At 42.6% G+C, this 16,313-nt stretch overlaps 1 protein-coding gene across 4 annotated transcripts in view; it reads left to right on the top strand.

Annotated features, from left to right (window-relative positions):
* Positions 1 to 16,313, top strand: part of SPATA13 (spermatogenesis associated 13) — a 207,011-nt gene that overhangs the window by 93,017 nt on the left and 97,681 nt on the right. Inside the window, exon 2 of one of the 4 annotated variants that reach the window (XM_079903283.1) lies at positions 9,729 to 9,932. The exons of 1 other annotated variant lie outside the window; for it this stretch is intronic. The gene's annotated coding sequence lies outside the window, so the exon portion shown is untranslated. Of the gene's footprint in view, positions 1 to 9,695; positions 9,933 to 15,813; positions 15,937 to 16,313 lie in introns of those variants that run through there. 2 more of the 4 variants (XM_079903284.1, XM_079903282.1) reach the window with 2 other exon arrangements.

Below are 16,313 nucleotides of genomic sequence, written 5' to 3'. Positions count from 1 at the left end.
AGAGGTCTTGTGTGAACAGAGCACACGGGCTGCCACCCCCTGGCCAGCATTCCCAACACGGGACACCCTTTTCCCTCCTCTGTGCAGAATAACATGAATTTTCGGAGTATAACCAGCTTCTAAAATCATGAAGGAGCAGTGCTTTTCAGTGAAAATGGGAATCGGGCCCCCCTAGGGTTCTGACCCTGCCCTAATCTGTCATTTGAACTTAGACGCCAGTTTTCTAAATTTGTTTATTTATTTTTGGCTGCATTGGGTCTTCGTTGCTGCACACGGGCTTTCTGTAGTTGCAGCGAGCGGGGACTACTCTTCGTCGCGGTGCGTGGGCTTCTCATTGCGGTGGCTTCTCTTGTTGCGGAGCACGGGCTCTAGGCGCGCAGACTTCAGTAGTTGTGGTGCACGGGCTCAGTAGTTGTGGCTCGCGGGCTCTAGAGTGCAGGCTCAGTAGTTGTGGCGCACGGGCTCAGTTGCTCCATGGCACGTGAGATCTTCCCGGACCAGGGCTCGAACCTGTGTCTCCTGCATTGGCAGGAGGGCTCTTAACCACTGCCCCACCAGGGAAGTCCCAGCCGCCAGTTTTCAGACACACAAAACATCTCTGGACTTGATCTCTCTTTGGCACCTGAACTGTCTTCTAGGACAGTGTTCCCCAACCTTTTTGGCACCAGAGACTGGTTTTGTGGAAGACATTTTTCCACGATGGGGGTGGGAGTTTTTCAACGATGGTTCCGGTGGTATTGTGAGCAAGGGGGAGCGAGGGGGAGCGAGGGGGAGCGAGGGGGGATGGGGAGCGAGGGGGGAGGGGAGCGAGGGGGAGCGAGGGGGGATGGGGAGCGAGAGGGGAGGGGAGCGAGGGGGAGCGAGGGGGGATGGGGAGCGAGGGGGGAGGGGAGCGAGGGGGAGCGAGGGGGGATGGGGAGCGAGGGGGGATGGGAGCGAGGGGGGATGGGGAGCGGCAGGTGAAGCTCTGCTCGCTTGCCCACCGCTCACCTCCTGCTGTGCAGCCTGGTTCCCGACAGGCCTCGGACCGGGTGGGGACCCCTGTTCTAGGATCTAAATGTCACTATGTTATAAATTATGTATTTCTAACCATTATTTGAATAACATACAGTCTTTTTGCATACCCTGTCCTGTCACGTATTCATCCTACCTTCATTCATTGTTTTATTAATTCAGCGAATGTTGACGAGGATCTGCTTTGCATCAGACACCAGGCTGGCAGTTTCATCCCTTATGTGGAGGGACAAGCGTATCCGTCAGCGTGTAGAAAGTGTCTCTTTAGGTCTTACTTCATAGCTGCAGCCTTCTCTGTACCTGTCTCTTTTGGTGACATAATTACTCCACTTTTAATAATAGAACATCTGAAGGACATTTTTCTTGTTGACTCCATGGGCCGCCTTTGAACCCTGCTGAGATTAATTAAATCAAACCCCATGCAACAATTATCCTAAAATATCCCGACAAGTTATTAAAATCCAGTTTGCCTGGAGCCGGGAGTCAGTGACCCACAGTCAGCACCCTCAGGATGAAATCCACAATCCAGTTTAAGGTCTGGGGGTTTCTGATTTCTTTTGGTCCAGAGTCTATCCTAGTGGTTTGGCCAAATCAATTAAAGAAATGAGAAATGGGGGAATTCGTATCTCGAGTTTATGGTTTGTCCTCTTCCTGTGGAAAAGTTAGGTTCTGTTTTTGGTTTGGTTTGCCATGCAGGGCGTACGAGGAACCGGTGTTGACGCTTAGCTTGCCCCCAGCACATTTCAATGTGTGTCGCAAATAGAAATAATTGATTCACTATATTTGTTCTGCTCAGGCCTGATTACTAAGTGAAAATCTACCACCGGGGAAACTTTTGTGTAGCCAGCACACAAGTAGCTCAGTATTATGGTAAAGACTAGCCTCCATTGTGTGGTCTTAACATCATGAATGGTGTTACCCACAGACTGAATAGGCTTTAGAAATACAGGCCTTCCCAGGAATTGCCCGGGCTTAAATGTTCCATGGAGCCTTCTGAAATAACATCCCCCAAACCTTCATTTGAAACAATAAAGAAGGAGGGGATATATGAATATCTACAGCTTCAGTTATATCGCAAAGAATTAGGTGTTTAAAATGAGAAAAGGTAAAAATATATTTTAGCTTTAAGAACCCGAGGTTAAGAAATAATCCAAGATATACGGGGAAAAGTCAACAATATTCTTCAAAATGGTATGTTCTGAGATCTGCCAGACCTGCTTTCTCTGCTTTTTCTACCTTTGACTTTTCTGAAACATCTGAACTCCCCAGAGTGGATTGAGTGGCCCATCTTACTGAAGAGGCTGCTTGTTTTATTAAGTCAAGCCCAACGCTGGCGCTGGAGCATCTCTCCGAGTCCTCAGGCTGCTCTGCCACAACCGTGGTGTCGTGCACTTCCCAGAAGAGGACGGGGGACTTCACTGTTACGGCCCAGCTCCAGCTCTGGTGTGTGTGTGTGTAGGTCTAGGGTAGGGCCAGCCTGTGTGCTCTGCTGAGTCAGTGTGTCTTGGAACCAGTGACGTTCCCGCCTAAGCGCCTAAGTTGGGTCTAGACTCCTGGCCTCGCTAAGACATGAAGCGGGGGGAGTCTGAATAAGGAAAGTGGCAGCTTCTTTTGCAGATTCATTTTTGATGACACGTCATGGCAGGGTGTGAGGGAGAAGGCTGATTTGTAAACCTGCAGCTTGTGGAATTGGGCTGAACGTTGGGATTTTCTTTTTCTTTTCTTTCTTTCTCCCTCCCCTTCCCTTCCCTCTTTCCCCCCCCAACCGTGAGGCATGTGGGATCCTATCTCCCGACCAGGGATCAAAGCCACGCCCCCTGCAGTGGAAGCACTGAGTCAACCACTGGACCGCCAGGGGGGGTCCCTCTAGTCGTGTTTTCAATGGCTGTCCTCACCCGACAACATCAGTGTCAACAGCTCCGCTCATGGTTGAGCCGACTGAAGGCAGACCCTGTGCCCAGACTCAGCTCCTGAACTGCCGCGTGCCTGGCAGAGTGTCTTGTGCTCGCGGATGATGACAGCGCTCACTGGGACGAGGGGCGGTCCATGCATAAACACGGTCGTGGTTCTGGCCGGGGGAGGCGCTGGCATTGTCCAGTCTCGGCTAACTCCTTCCCTCCAGCCTCGCCTTCCGCCTTCCCTTGTTAGATTCTGCGTTGGGTTGGAGGGGAGTGATGTACGTTAACCTCCTCTGGACTTTCTCTCAGGCTAGAATCTTCTGCTCCCAGGGACGGGGTACCCAGAGGAATGGAGAGGATGCTCCGTTAGTCCCCGCTCTCCCCGTCCATCTGCTGGTCTGCGCCTCCCGTGGCTCCACTCAAAATTAGGGAAAGTACTCGGGCTGAGAGAACACCGTCTGCCTGCCTTCTGATACAGAAGTCATCTCGTCGGAGGAAGCAGGAACTCTCCCTGCTTTTCCTAGTCTTTATTTCTAATCCGACCCCTCATCCAAGGTGCTCACCCTGAGTGGCTGCTGACCCAGAAGCCTTCAAGTGGGACACGGAAGCAAGAATATTCTAGCATTACAAGATCAGTGCCTGCGGGTGGACAGGTCAAAGCGTACGGTGCCACTGCCGCTGCCTAAAGATGTCCGAGTTGGTAGTGTGGCTACTTACATTCTCAGACTAGCACATCTGAAGGAAGTTTATCACACTGCTTTCCCGGGGGCTGTTTCCAAGCCTGCTGAGATTAATTAAATCAAACCCCATGCGGCGATTATTCTGAAGCAGAATGGCTTATTAAATTCCAGCGCATATGCTGGATTACTGAATTTGTTTTGTCCGACTAGATGATTATGTTTTTGTTTGTTTCCTACTACAGGACTTTAATATCCTTTTTTTCATTTCTGTGGGCGGGTACAACCAATCTCTTTTGGTTATTCTTCCCTGCTGGGACGAGGAATCTCTAGGGAAGAAGGAAATACCTGCTGTCAGTAGGACAGTACTGTTTTCTAGGCTTTCCTGGAAAGTTGTTTCTGTAGAACTAGGTCTTTCTCTCCACACAGTGCCTCTGTTTTTCTTGGGCTGGGAGTTTTAAGAAGGCTTTGTGTCAGTTGGAACACTTGTCTTCTGAGATGAAGATAGTGGCCATCTGTGCAGATCGGTCCAGGAGGAACAGAAGGTTGGCTCAGCAGGAAGGTTCCTGGTCCCTTGTCACCCGGACCCAGAGCGGTCACTCCTCTGTGTGTGCTTCTGGGTCAACTAAAAAGACCTGGGAAGCACTTTGGTCATTATTGAGAGAGGATTTTTTTTAAAAAACATAATGCTGTTGAAATCGTGCGTGCGTGTATGTGTGTGTGTGTGTGTATTTTACTGTTTCTTCCAAACAGAAGAGTTTCTTTTATATGATTGTTTTAAAGAGAACTGGTCATGCAGTGACCAGTTATTACACATGACATGCCTGGCTAATGAACTTTTCTCTTCCTTGTACAAACTCACGGTTGCAGGATTCAGAAAGAAGTAACTTGGAACACATTTCTCATGGGCTTTTAGATGGAAAGCTATTTCCCCATTGGGAGGATCCCACAGCTTTTACCTTAGAGGAGTGAGAACTTCAGCCCCATGTCGGAATCCACTCACTGAGGGCTCGGGAGGAGATCTGGGTGGTTTCGGGTTCCCAGGGCAGCGTGCCATCTGAGTGCAGAAGCCCTTGGAATGTGCTGCCCACTGGCTGCCTCGTGTACTCCGTGCTGCCTTGGCGAGAGGCGGAGGGAGATGGGGGAGTGGTGGCCCTCATCTCAGAACCTGCGGGACAGATCTGAGCACCTGCTGCTTCCGTGTGGAGGACCAGATGCTGGCAATGTTACCAGGGTGAGGTGGATGGTTTCAAAGAAGTGGTTATAGAGGGCTGGTAACTACGGTGATGGCCCAGCAGGGAGGTGGCCACACCTGCTTGCTGGTGCTTAACGGGGTATCTATGCGGGAATTCAGACTTCTGGCATCTGTCCTGGGCTCTCCGGCTGAACCTGTCTACGTCAGTCATGAGGTTTGGATGGTCAAGGAAAGGTCTCTGTAAAATACCCAAGTCCTGGTGTTTGGTTGTGTGAAAGACGCAGCAGTGGTGCGTAGGTGGTTTTCTTTAGCTGGACTAACATTGGTAAAAGTCAGCCTCTGACACAGAAGAGGCAAGTGTTGGCGGAAGAGAGTGGGAATTCGAGAGTTAAGGCAATGTGTAATTGTATTCGTGGAGAGTTTTAAATTCTTATTTAATTTAAAAAATTAAGCTTTTTTATTTTGAGATAATTATAGATTCACATGCATGGTAAAATACAGTGATATTTATGTGATATTATACAACATCACAACCGGGATATTAGCATTGATACATGAAGATAAATAACATTTCCATCACCAAGAGGGTCACTTGCGTTGTCCTTTTATTTCAAAAATGTTACAAAATTTGAATCATACAGTGTGTTAGGTATTGCTTTTCTTACTGAACACAATTCTCTGAAGATGATACTACCCCTTCTTTGGATATGGGCCTTGCATATATGTTCTCTGACTCTGCAGCTTGTCTCTTTGACCTCTTAACAGGGTCCTTTGCAGAACAAAAGTTTTTTGTGTTGATGAGGTCTAATTTATTGATTTTTTTCCTTTTATGGAGTATGCTTCTGGTGTCAAGTCTAAGAACTCTTTGCCTAGCCCTAGATCTTGAAGATTTCCTTCTATTGTTTTTTAAGTTTTACAGTTTTACATTTAAGTCCATGACCCATTTGAGTTAGTTTTTGTATGAGGTGTGAGATTTAGGTTGTGGTTTTTTGTGAGGTTTTTGTTTGTTTGTATGTTTTTGCCTGTAGATGTCTAATTGCTCCAGCCCCTTTTTTGTTAAAAAGGCTATCCCTCTTCTGTTCAATGCCTTTTGCACCTTTATCAAAAATCAGTTGGGCGTATTGGTGTAGGTCTGTTTCTGAGTTCTCTCTTCTGTTGAATTTAGCTGTGTGTCTCAGCCAGTATCACAGTCTTGATTACTAGAGCTATGAGTCTTGAAATTGGGTGGGTTGATTCCTCCCACTTTATTCTTTTTCAAAATTGTTTTAGCTAGTCCAGCTCCTTTCCCTTTCTACATAAATTTTAGAATAATCTTCTCATATCTACAAAAAAATCTTGCTGGAATTTGGGGAGAATTGACATCTTTACTATGTTGAATTTTCCAGTCAGTGAACACAATATGTCTCTCCATTTCTTTCATCAGCATTGTCTAGTTTTAAGCATATAATTTCTGTTCATGTTTGCATAGATTTACACCTAAGTATTTCATTTTTTGGAGCACTTGTAAATGGTATTGTATTTTTTATTTCAATGTCCATGTGTTCATCGCTAGTATATAGAAATACAATAATTATTTTTTTTGGATGTTTAACTTGTATTATTTAACCTTGTAGAGCTCACTGATTAGTTCTAGGAGTTTTTTGGTAGATTTCTCGGGATTTTCTATGTAGGCAGTCATGTCGTCTGCAAATAGGGATGGTTTAATTTCTTCCTTTCTAAGCTGTATGCCTTTCATTTCCTTTTCTTGCCTTATTGCACTGGCTAGAACTTCTCATGCTGTGTTGAATAAGAGTGGTGAGAGCAAAGTCCTTGCCTCTTCTTTCTGATCTTAGAGGGAAAGCATCCTGTCTTTTCACCATTAAGCATAATGTTAGCTGTAGGTTTTTGGTAGATGCTCCTTATCGAGTTGAGGAAATTGTCTTCTATTCCATTTTTTTGAGAGTTTTTTTTTATGATGACTGAATTTTATCAAATTTTTTTCTATCGATTGATATGATCATATGATTTTTTTCTTTAGCCCATTAATATAATGAATTATATTGATTAATTTTCAAACACTGAACCAGCCTTGGATTCCTGGAATAAACCCAAATGGAATAAACCCCACTTGGTCATGTGTTGTAATTATTTTTATATATTGCTGTATTATCTTCTGTTTTATTAAGCATTCTTATGTCTATATTCATGAAGGATATTGGTCTGTCTGTAGTGGGGTTTTTGTTTTTGTCTTCGTTTGTTTTTGGTGGTGGTGGTGGTAGGGTACTATTTTTATCTGGTTTTGGTATGAGGGTAATACTAGTTTCATAAAATGAATGGAAGTTGTCTTCCATTTCCTGGATGACAAAGGGTGGAATTGGTGTTAATTCTTTCTTAAATATTTAGTAGAATTCTTCAGTGAGAGCATTTGGGCCTGGAGATTTCTTCTTAGTTTTGAAATGACATATTCAATTTCCATAAATGGTTAAGGTCTGTTGAAGTTACCTGTTTCATATTGTGTGAATTGTGGTAGTTTTTGTTTTTTGAGCAAGTGGTCCATTTTGTCTAAGTTGTCCAATTTGTGTGTATAGAGTTGTTCACAGTATTCCCTTATTATCTTTTTTTTTTAAAGAATCAATTTTATTTATTTATTTATTTTTGATTGCGTTGGGTCTTTGTTGCTGCGCGTGGGCTTTCTCTAGTTACAGTGAGTGGGGGCTACTCTTTGTTGTGGTGCGCGGGCTTCTCATTGTGGTGGATTCTCTTGTTGCGTAGCACGGGCTTTAGGTGTGCGGGCTTCAGTAGTTGCGGCACGCGGGCTCAGTAGTTGTGGCTCATGGGCTTAGTTGCTCCGCAGCATGTGGGATCTTCCCGGGCCAGGGCTCAAGCCCATGCCCCCTGCATTGGCAGGCAGATTCTTAACCACTGTGTCATCAGGGAAGTCCCCCCTTATTATCTTTTTGATGTCTGCAGTGTCGGTAGTGTTACCTTATTTCATTCCTAATATTGGTATATTGTGTCTTTTTTTCTTTATTCTTTGTCAACCTTGTTAGAAAGTTTGTAAATTTTATTACTCTTTTAAAAGAACCAGCTTTTAGTTTTAGTGATTTTTGCTGTTTCTCTGTTTTCAATTTCTTTTATATCTGTTCTTGCCTTTATTATTTCTTTCCTTTGCTTGCTTTGGGTTTATTTTGCTCTTTCTCTAGGTTCTTGAGTTGGGAGTTTAGACTACTAATTTGAGAAGTTTCTTACTTTCTTATGTATTTATTTAATGCTGTAAATTTCCCTCAGAGCACTGCTTTAGCGGTGTTCTACAAATTTTGATATGTTGCATTCTCATTTTCATTTTTATTCGGTTAAATGTATTTTTTAAATTTCTCTCTAGACTTCCTCTTTGACCTGTGGATTATTTAAAAGTGTGTTGTTTAGTTTCCAGATGTTTGGAGATTTTCCTTTTATCTTTCTGTTATTGATTTCCAGTTGATTCTGTTACGGTTGGAGAACACATTCTGTATGATTTCAGTTCTTGAAAAATTTTTGAAGTTTGCTTTATAGCCCAGAATATTGTTTGTCTTGATCTGTGTTCTATGTGCATTTGAGAAGACTATATATATTCTGTTGCTGTAGGGTGGAGTTTGCTATAACTGTCTAATCCTGTTGGTTAATGCTGTTAATCCTGAAATGGAGTGTTTTGTTGTAGTGATGTTAATAGTTATTATTTGTTTCTTGCTTTTGTTTTTTTCTGGTGAGGGAAGGGGAATGAGGATTAGACAGTGAAGAATTTGAAATCATATTGTCTGGCAAGAATAAGGAGACTAAAACTCCGTATTGCCAATTTAGGGCAACTTTGACAACCATCCAAGGGAAGAGTAGAGTTTATATTCTCTATTGAAAATGTAGGTACCAGAGGGCCAGTTCATTACACCATTGTTTTAGGATTAGAAAGTCTGAAGAAAACCATGCTTGATCTCAAAATTAGAGGTCAGGCAGCTAAAGTTGCTGACCAGGACTGGAGAAAAAGGATATATTTCAAGGTTGTGTACATTACCTCTTGTTGAATAGTATTTATTAGTTAACTGGCTTATTGCTTATTAAGTATTCAACCTTTAATTAGATCTAGAGCAGAGTCATGGGTTATTGACATAAAAGCTATATTATTAATCTATTCTAAAAAGTTTGTTATGTAATTCCTCTATTCCAGATATGGTGTTAGTTCCTGATAATATAAAAATAAACTAGAGAGACGTGGACTTAAGTATTTTTTATTCTCCCACAGAACAAAAACCTAGAAATCTCAACGGCTTCCACAAAGACTGATTACTGGAAAACATAAGAATAAATTAAACCTTGAAGATTATTTTAGTTTCAGATGCTGCCACTTAAATATGAAAAGCAGTATTGAATATGCTGTGCGGGGAACCTGTTTTATTACATGGTTGCATAGTCGCTTTCAGTTAAAAGCCGGGCATTTCTTGCAGGTCTCCTGTGTGTCAGGCACTGAAGTGAGTGCAGGAGATCTGGCTTTGCTTAGCCCCTGGTGTACTTTTTCTTTCTTAAGTCTGATTGTTATAAAGATAGAGGCCAAGTGTAAATTTCTTAAACTTTATATACATTTTTATGTATTATTTCTTGAGAAATAGAAGCTTCCATGTATACTGAAAAGTTTTATTTACATCACTTTTTCAGTAACACAACTATATAAAGAATATCTACGTAAGTCATGTTGAATTTAAATACAAACAGATCCGGTATCAGTGTCAGTACTGAAGTTACCTCACATCGTTTTGTAAACACACTATTAGTTTAACCTGTTTAACCAGGTGTAATTATAGAAGGGCAGCAAAGACCTTGGTCTATTACTTTTCATGTAACACAACAAAAAGTGAGAAAATACAGTTAAATATATCATAGTATTTGCTCTCTTTTTCACAATGACATCATAGTTTCCCTTTAATATCTCTTTTTCAGATCACGAAAACATGTTATTCTCCCAGAAAACCAGTTGCTTTGATTAATGGGGCCAGGCCAGTCCAAGGACAGATTAAGCACACAGGAACCTGGCATGATCCCTGGAAATGGTCCTGTCTTCTTTCTGTCACCGTGGGGCTCTTTAATGTAATCACCGTGTTTTCTGTTAATTCTCTAAAGAAGCTCCATATATCTAAGTAAACGGTAGGTGGTTGGTTGATAATCTATTTTTGATATTTTACTTTTTATTCAAAAATATTTTTATTGGGAATTCCCTGGTGGTCCAGTGGTTAGGACTCCCCACGTCCACTGCAGGAGGCCCAGGTTCAGGGAACTAAGATCCCACGAGCAGCGTGGGGCGGCCAAAAAAAAAACAGATTTTATTGAAATATAGTTGATTTACAATGTTGTGTTAGTTTCAGGTGTACAGCAAAGTGATTCAGTTATACATACATATATAAACATATATATTCGTTTTTTACATTCTCTTCCATTATAGGTGGTTGACAGACTATGAACTGTTAAAAAATAACAAGCTCATGCTTTATTGCTTATCATTTTATTAACCAGCCTCCTCCTTTCTTCCTCGTATAAAAAGAAGTGGAAAATGGTCTATTCAACTTCTTTGTTATTCCTCAGTTAATCACAGCATGGCGGACGCGGACACCGCTTTACTTCCCTGATTCACCATCATTTTTAACTGTGACATTAACTTCTTAGAGATATTTGGAAGAAAGTGATCAAACGCCTTTATAACAATTCAGGCGTGTATCCGTTGGTCTGGCTGATACGGTTTGCCTTTGATTTATCTAACAGGAGCTATGCAGTTTGGATGGAAACTCAGTAGGTTCTGCCTGTCGGGTACCAAGGGAAGGTGGCCCAGTGTTAGCAAACTTTCTTATTTTCCAAGAGAATCCGGAAATCTTAATGCAAGTGAAATATCTCTATTCTTTTTTTTTAATGTTTTATTTATTCTATTTTATTTATTTTTGGCTGTGTTGGGCCTTCGTTGCATCGTGCAGCCTTTCTCTAGTTGCGGCGAGCCGGCGAGGAGGGGCTACTCTTCGTTGCGGTGTGCGGGCTTCTCATTGCGGTGGCTTCTCTTGTTGCGGAGCACAGGCTCTAGGTGCGTGGGCTTCAGTAGTTGTGGCTCGTGGGCTCAGTAGTTGTGGTTCGCGGGCTTAGTTGCTCCATGGCATGTGGGATCGTCCAGGACCAGGGCTCGAACCTGTGTCCCCTGCATTGTCATGCGGATTCTTAACCACTGAGCCACCAGGGAAGCCCAAAATCTCTCTATTCTTAAATATTGAAAATGAACTCGGTTTTTAAAAAAACTCCCCGTGTAGGCCAAAAAGGCACGAGAGGTATGAAATGCAAGCTGAAAGCCCGTGCCTGCCGGTCCTGAGCGCGCTCTTAAAAACGTGTGTTGAATTAGCAGCAGTTCATTGAGCTGCTTTATGATATGGCTGCCACAAGTAGAGCTCTTTTAGAAACGTCTGAGCAACATGCATCTGTCTTCTTGTAGTAAGAGTTTGTTTTACTCCACAATTGGGACATGACTTGTTTTTTTTTTTAATTTTTATTTTATATTGAAGTACAGTTGATTAACCATGTTGTGTTAGTTTCAGGTGTACCACAAAATGATTCAGTTATACATATACATGTATCTGTTCTTTTTCAGATTCTTTTCCCATTTAGGTTATTACAGAACATTGAGCAGAGTTCCCTGTGCTGTACAGTAGGCCCTTGTTGGTTATCTGTTTTAAATATAGCAGTGTGTACATGACACTACTTGTGTATAGTGATTAATAGTACTAGTAATAACAGGTACCATGATAAGCACGCTTACTGTGTGCCATGCGGTGCTGGGAGGGTGTTACTGTCCGCATAAGATGCACATATTGAAGACCAGAAAGTTTAAATAATGACCTGAGCTGACACATGCTGTCTAACGGCTGAGCTGAGATTGTAACCCTGTGGTTCATTCTTCACCATTCCTGCCTGTTAACACCTTCTTACTCTGTTAAGAGTGAGTGGACTGCACGCCTGAAACTAACACAACATTGTTAATCAACTATACTCCAATATGAAATAAAAATTAAAAATAAAAGAATGAATTGGCACCACAGCAAAGCCACTAGCCTCATTTGTTTCTTTTTTAAACAGCTTTATTGAAATATAATTGACATACACATACTACTGTATATAAAATAGATAACCAACGAGGACCTACTGTGTAGTACAGGGAATCATACTCAATATTTTGTAATAACCTATCAGGGAAAAGAATCTGAAAAAATATAGACATACATGAATAACTGTATCACTTTGCTGTACACCTGAAACTAATAAAACTACAATTTAAAAAAAAAATATGATTGACATACTGTGTCACTCATCCATTTAAACTGCAGAATTAAACTGTTTTTATTATATTCACAGAGTCATGCGAATCATCCCCACGGTCAATTTTAGAACGTGCTCATTGCCCCAAAAAGAAACCCCCATGCCCACTAACAGTCACTCCCCTTTCCCCCCAAACCCCCAATTTTTTGTGCAGTTAGTTACCAATAAATAATGACTGTTATAACTGATGGCTTAAGCTCCTTTTAAAGAATGAAGCTGATATTAGCCATATTTTAATATTCATATTTAATATTTATCTAGTATTAACCATATTCTAGTATTTGTTTGAAATAATAGATGATTTGGTTCAGTATATGAAATTTTAACAGCTGATTAGCTGAAATTTTTCCTCATTAAATTCTTTGACAAAGGAGTACTCTTTTTTTCTAATAATTCTTTGGAATGTCTCTGGAAGCTGTTGTAAAAGAATGTAGTTTTCCCTTGAGGAAATGCCTAAGGTCCTGGGCTCCAGAGTCAGCCGGCCTGGGCCCAAGTTCCGGCACTCACTGGCGTGTGGTTTTCCCCGCTTCCTGATTTCACACAGGAGCTGGCGTTCAGTAAGAGCTGAGGGTTAAGTGATTGTGCTCCCGTATTTGTCATCAGTACCTGGTATAACCTGGTAGCCAATACATGTCTGAGTGAAAAGTTGCATTGAAATTATTAACCTACTTGTGGAAAACTCTTCGGTTTCTTTTTTTTTTTTTTTTCCCTGTAGGAGGAATCCCGCCTTGGGAAGGAAGGCTGGCTGGGTGACATGCAAGCTATTTCTAGAAAGGCTGAGTCTTCCCACCACCCTTAGTGTGAGATGAGATTAGCATGACTTCAGTGCTATGATTTTTATGGTCCTGTCTTTATCCTCCCTTAAGCTGTATCCCTTAATTTTTCAAAGCCTTCATTTCTAGTAATTTTGGGTGCTACTAATGGGGTTACAGTTTGCCGTGCAGATTTTATCGGCATTAGAAGACTCACCGTGTTCTGCGTCGTTAAGCAGACCCATTAAACGAGGCCTAGTCCATCCAAACGCGCCCGATGAGACCCCGGGGGGTGGGCTGGGGGTGTGTACCGCAGTGACTCGCATGTCGTGGCACTGTTCTCCGTGCTGGTGGGGGGCCTCACAGGGGCGAGGGGCACCATGATTGTCATTGCTGCATTTGGGATAGGGTTTTATGGAGCTTCTCAGGAAAGACGTCTACTCACATATATTTCCTGCTCATGGTAACTGGCCGGCAAAGGTAGAGAAAGATTTCTACATGCACACATGACTTCCTAGCAATAAGGTTAAAGCCTCTTTTTTTTTTGAGTTATTATTTCCCGTACTCTCTTGGGTTCTTTCTCTTACTGAATCTAAATCTCTTCATTTCGTTTTCTTTCATTTGTATGTTGAGGTTGTTTTAGCAGAGGGCTGAGTGTTTCAAAAATCACACAAACTGAACATACATTTTTCACCTATAAGTCAAATATAATGAATAGAATCTTCCTTCCATGCAGACATAACTCTTCCCTGTGGAAAATGCCATCAAAGCACACCAAGGTTGGTGGCAGAACTAGAAACATCTGACCAGGCATCCTCACTCCTTAAACTTAGTAGACAAAAAAGCGGCATGTCCAAAAGTTGGAACTCTTCCTACATGGAAAGTTTTCAGAGATCCCAATCGAGGCATTTATTACTTTGTAACGCTCCCCATTGGCTGACGGTGGCCTTTCCTGTTGGCGCACCTGGCCTGGGGGAGGAAGAGCTGACCTGCATTGCTCTCCACACTGGGATTCGAAATTTAGAGCATTCGTTCAAATCCTGATTTTGCCCTGTGCGATTTTTTTTTTTTTTTTTTTTTTGCGGTACGCGGGCCTCTCACTGTTGTGGCCTCTCCCGTCGCGGAGCACAGGCTCCGGACGCGCAGGCTCAGCGGCCGTGGCTCACGGGCCCAGCCGCTCCGCGGCATGTGGGATCTTCCCGGACCGGGGCACGAACCCGCGTCCCCTGCATCGGCAGGCGGCCTCTCAACCACTGCGCCACCAGGGAAGCCCGCCCTGTGCGATTTTTAAAACGATCATGTAAGCATCCTCTGCAATGGTGCTACCTGGGTTTTTCATATATTGGTTCACTTCGTACATACAACACAGTGAGCAGACATTAGTACTCGCACCCTGTGAAGGAGACTAGGCTCGGGGAGATTAGGTAACTTGTTAAAAATCACCCAGAAAAGCTAATTTCCTTCACAGGACTGCTGTGAGAAGTTACATAAAGTACTAAGTGAAGAGTCACTAGCTGATTCCTTTTTTTTTTTTAAAACGTATTAAAAATCATTCAGGGCTTCCCTGGTGGCGCAGTGGTTGGGGGTCCGCCTGCCGATGCGGGGGGCAGGTCGGGGAGGATCCCTCGTGCCGCGGAGCGGCTGGGTCCGCGGGCCATGGCCGCTGGGCCTGCGCGTCCGGAGCCTGTGCTCCGTGGCGGTGAGAAGCCCGCGTACCGCAAAAAAAACAACAAAAAAACCCCATTCAGTTTTATTAATTAACATATTAAGTTCCCACATAGCCTAAATAAACCTTTAACAATCCACCTGTGATTCTCTATCAAAATAAAGATTACAGGAATTCAGAAGGATTCTTGTTCTTCTGGTAGAATGATCTGAGAAATGTGATTTCCATGGTTTACAAAATGGAGGCTAATAATTTAGTAAACAGGGATGTATTATACATTAATTTTATAACATCTTATGGAAGAGTTACCTATCCTTTTCTTGGAGATCGATGAAGATGTATTTATTTCAAACATGCCAACTGATATTCAAGACTTCTATCTATTGATTTAGTGAATGTTTATCAGGATTTTAATGAACCACCATCCTTTTATCCTAAAAAGCAATTTAAAATTTAGAAGTATCCTCTGTCTTAGTTGAATACAAAGAATGATTCCTGAACGCTCAACTATAGGAATGTTTTAAATCAATGGCAGACATCATCTCCATTTAGATTTTCATTGTACATTTTACATTACAGTGTCTTTAAACATCCATGGGGAAGTAGATATAAAAGATCCCCATCAAAAACCTGAGTTTACTTTTCACACTAGAAAGAAAAGCAGGTAGTAATTTGATAGTTGAATTATATTCATTATTGTTTTCAAATCACCTCATATAATGACTGGCTCCTTCTTTATTCATGGCAGTGTTGACTGCCATGTTTGAATGACTGATTTTGAATAGGTATCTGGTATCTGTGCTCCCTGTGAATGACTCATTTTGAGAAATCAGCGTTCAACTCATTTGAATGTTGAAATTCCCACAGAAAATCCTCTGGGAAGAATTTTTGGTTCTACCCGAACCCAAATAGTCAGACTGCTTTTGTCCTGAAACCCAAACCATGCAGCTGAACAGAACCGCCCCTGTTGACTGGGTCACAGGTGGGCCCAGCTGTCACCTGTCCACACACCCACTGCCTGGTCGCAAGCAGGCACCCTCCCATGTACGGGAAAGAGGGGGAAAAGTACAGATAGGGCCGGCGGCATTGCCAACATGATCACATTCTCGTTGTTGTTGCTGGTTAAGGTTTTTCTGGAGTGTATATTTAACTTGTTGATTTCTTTTCTCCCTGATGTGTAATTGTTGTTATACATTAACTTAATGCTGGGCAGCAGCATGAACCTACAAATCGCACTGGTGGGTTTTTGTGTTCTGCGCAGGACAAGGTTCAAAGCTCAGATAATTTCATGGTCTGAGCTCTCCTGCTGAGCGACCAGGACCTAAAATAAACTCATCCCTACTGTGGTGTGACCTCGGTGGTGGCCTTTTGAAGACTTGGAAAGGTAGGATGGGTCCAGTCTGCCGTTTTAAAATGAAATAGTTCTTTCGTTATCTTAATGGAGATCGGAGTTAAAGGAAAACCCATTGTTTTATTTTTGTTCTGAGTTTAAGGTCAAGTGGTAGCGTGTACCGAAAGTGCATTCGTTTTACATTATGTTTTGCTTCTCCAGGGGACCTACTCTGTAATTGTATTTATTACCAATTTGGGCATTTCCCCCCTTTACGTAACTTAATATAAGCCTTTCCTAATAATGGAGACCAGAGCACCTCACTGTGACGTGTGTTTGTGGCGCTGAGTAGATGCTAGTTTGTGTGACCAAAGAATGTACAGTAAATGCTTCTGCTTATAACTGTTCCCAGCACACATGACAGGCACTAG

This window comes from Stenella coeruleoalba, assembly GCF_951394435.1.
Source record: "Stenella coeruleoalba genome assembly, chromosome: 18".
NCBI lineage: Eukaryota > Metazoa > Chordata > Mammalia > Artiodactyla > Delphinidae > Stenella > Stenella coeruleoalba.
The sequence above is the reverse complement of the archived record's forward strand: the minus strand, read 5'-3'. Positions and strand labels throughout refer to the sequence as shown.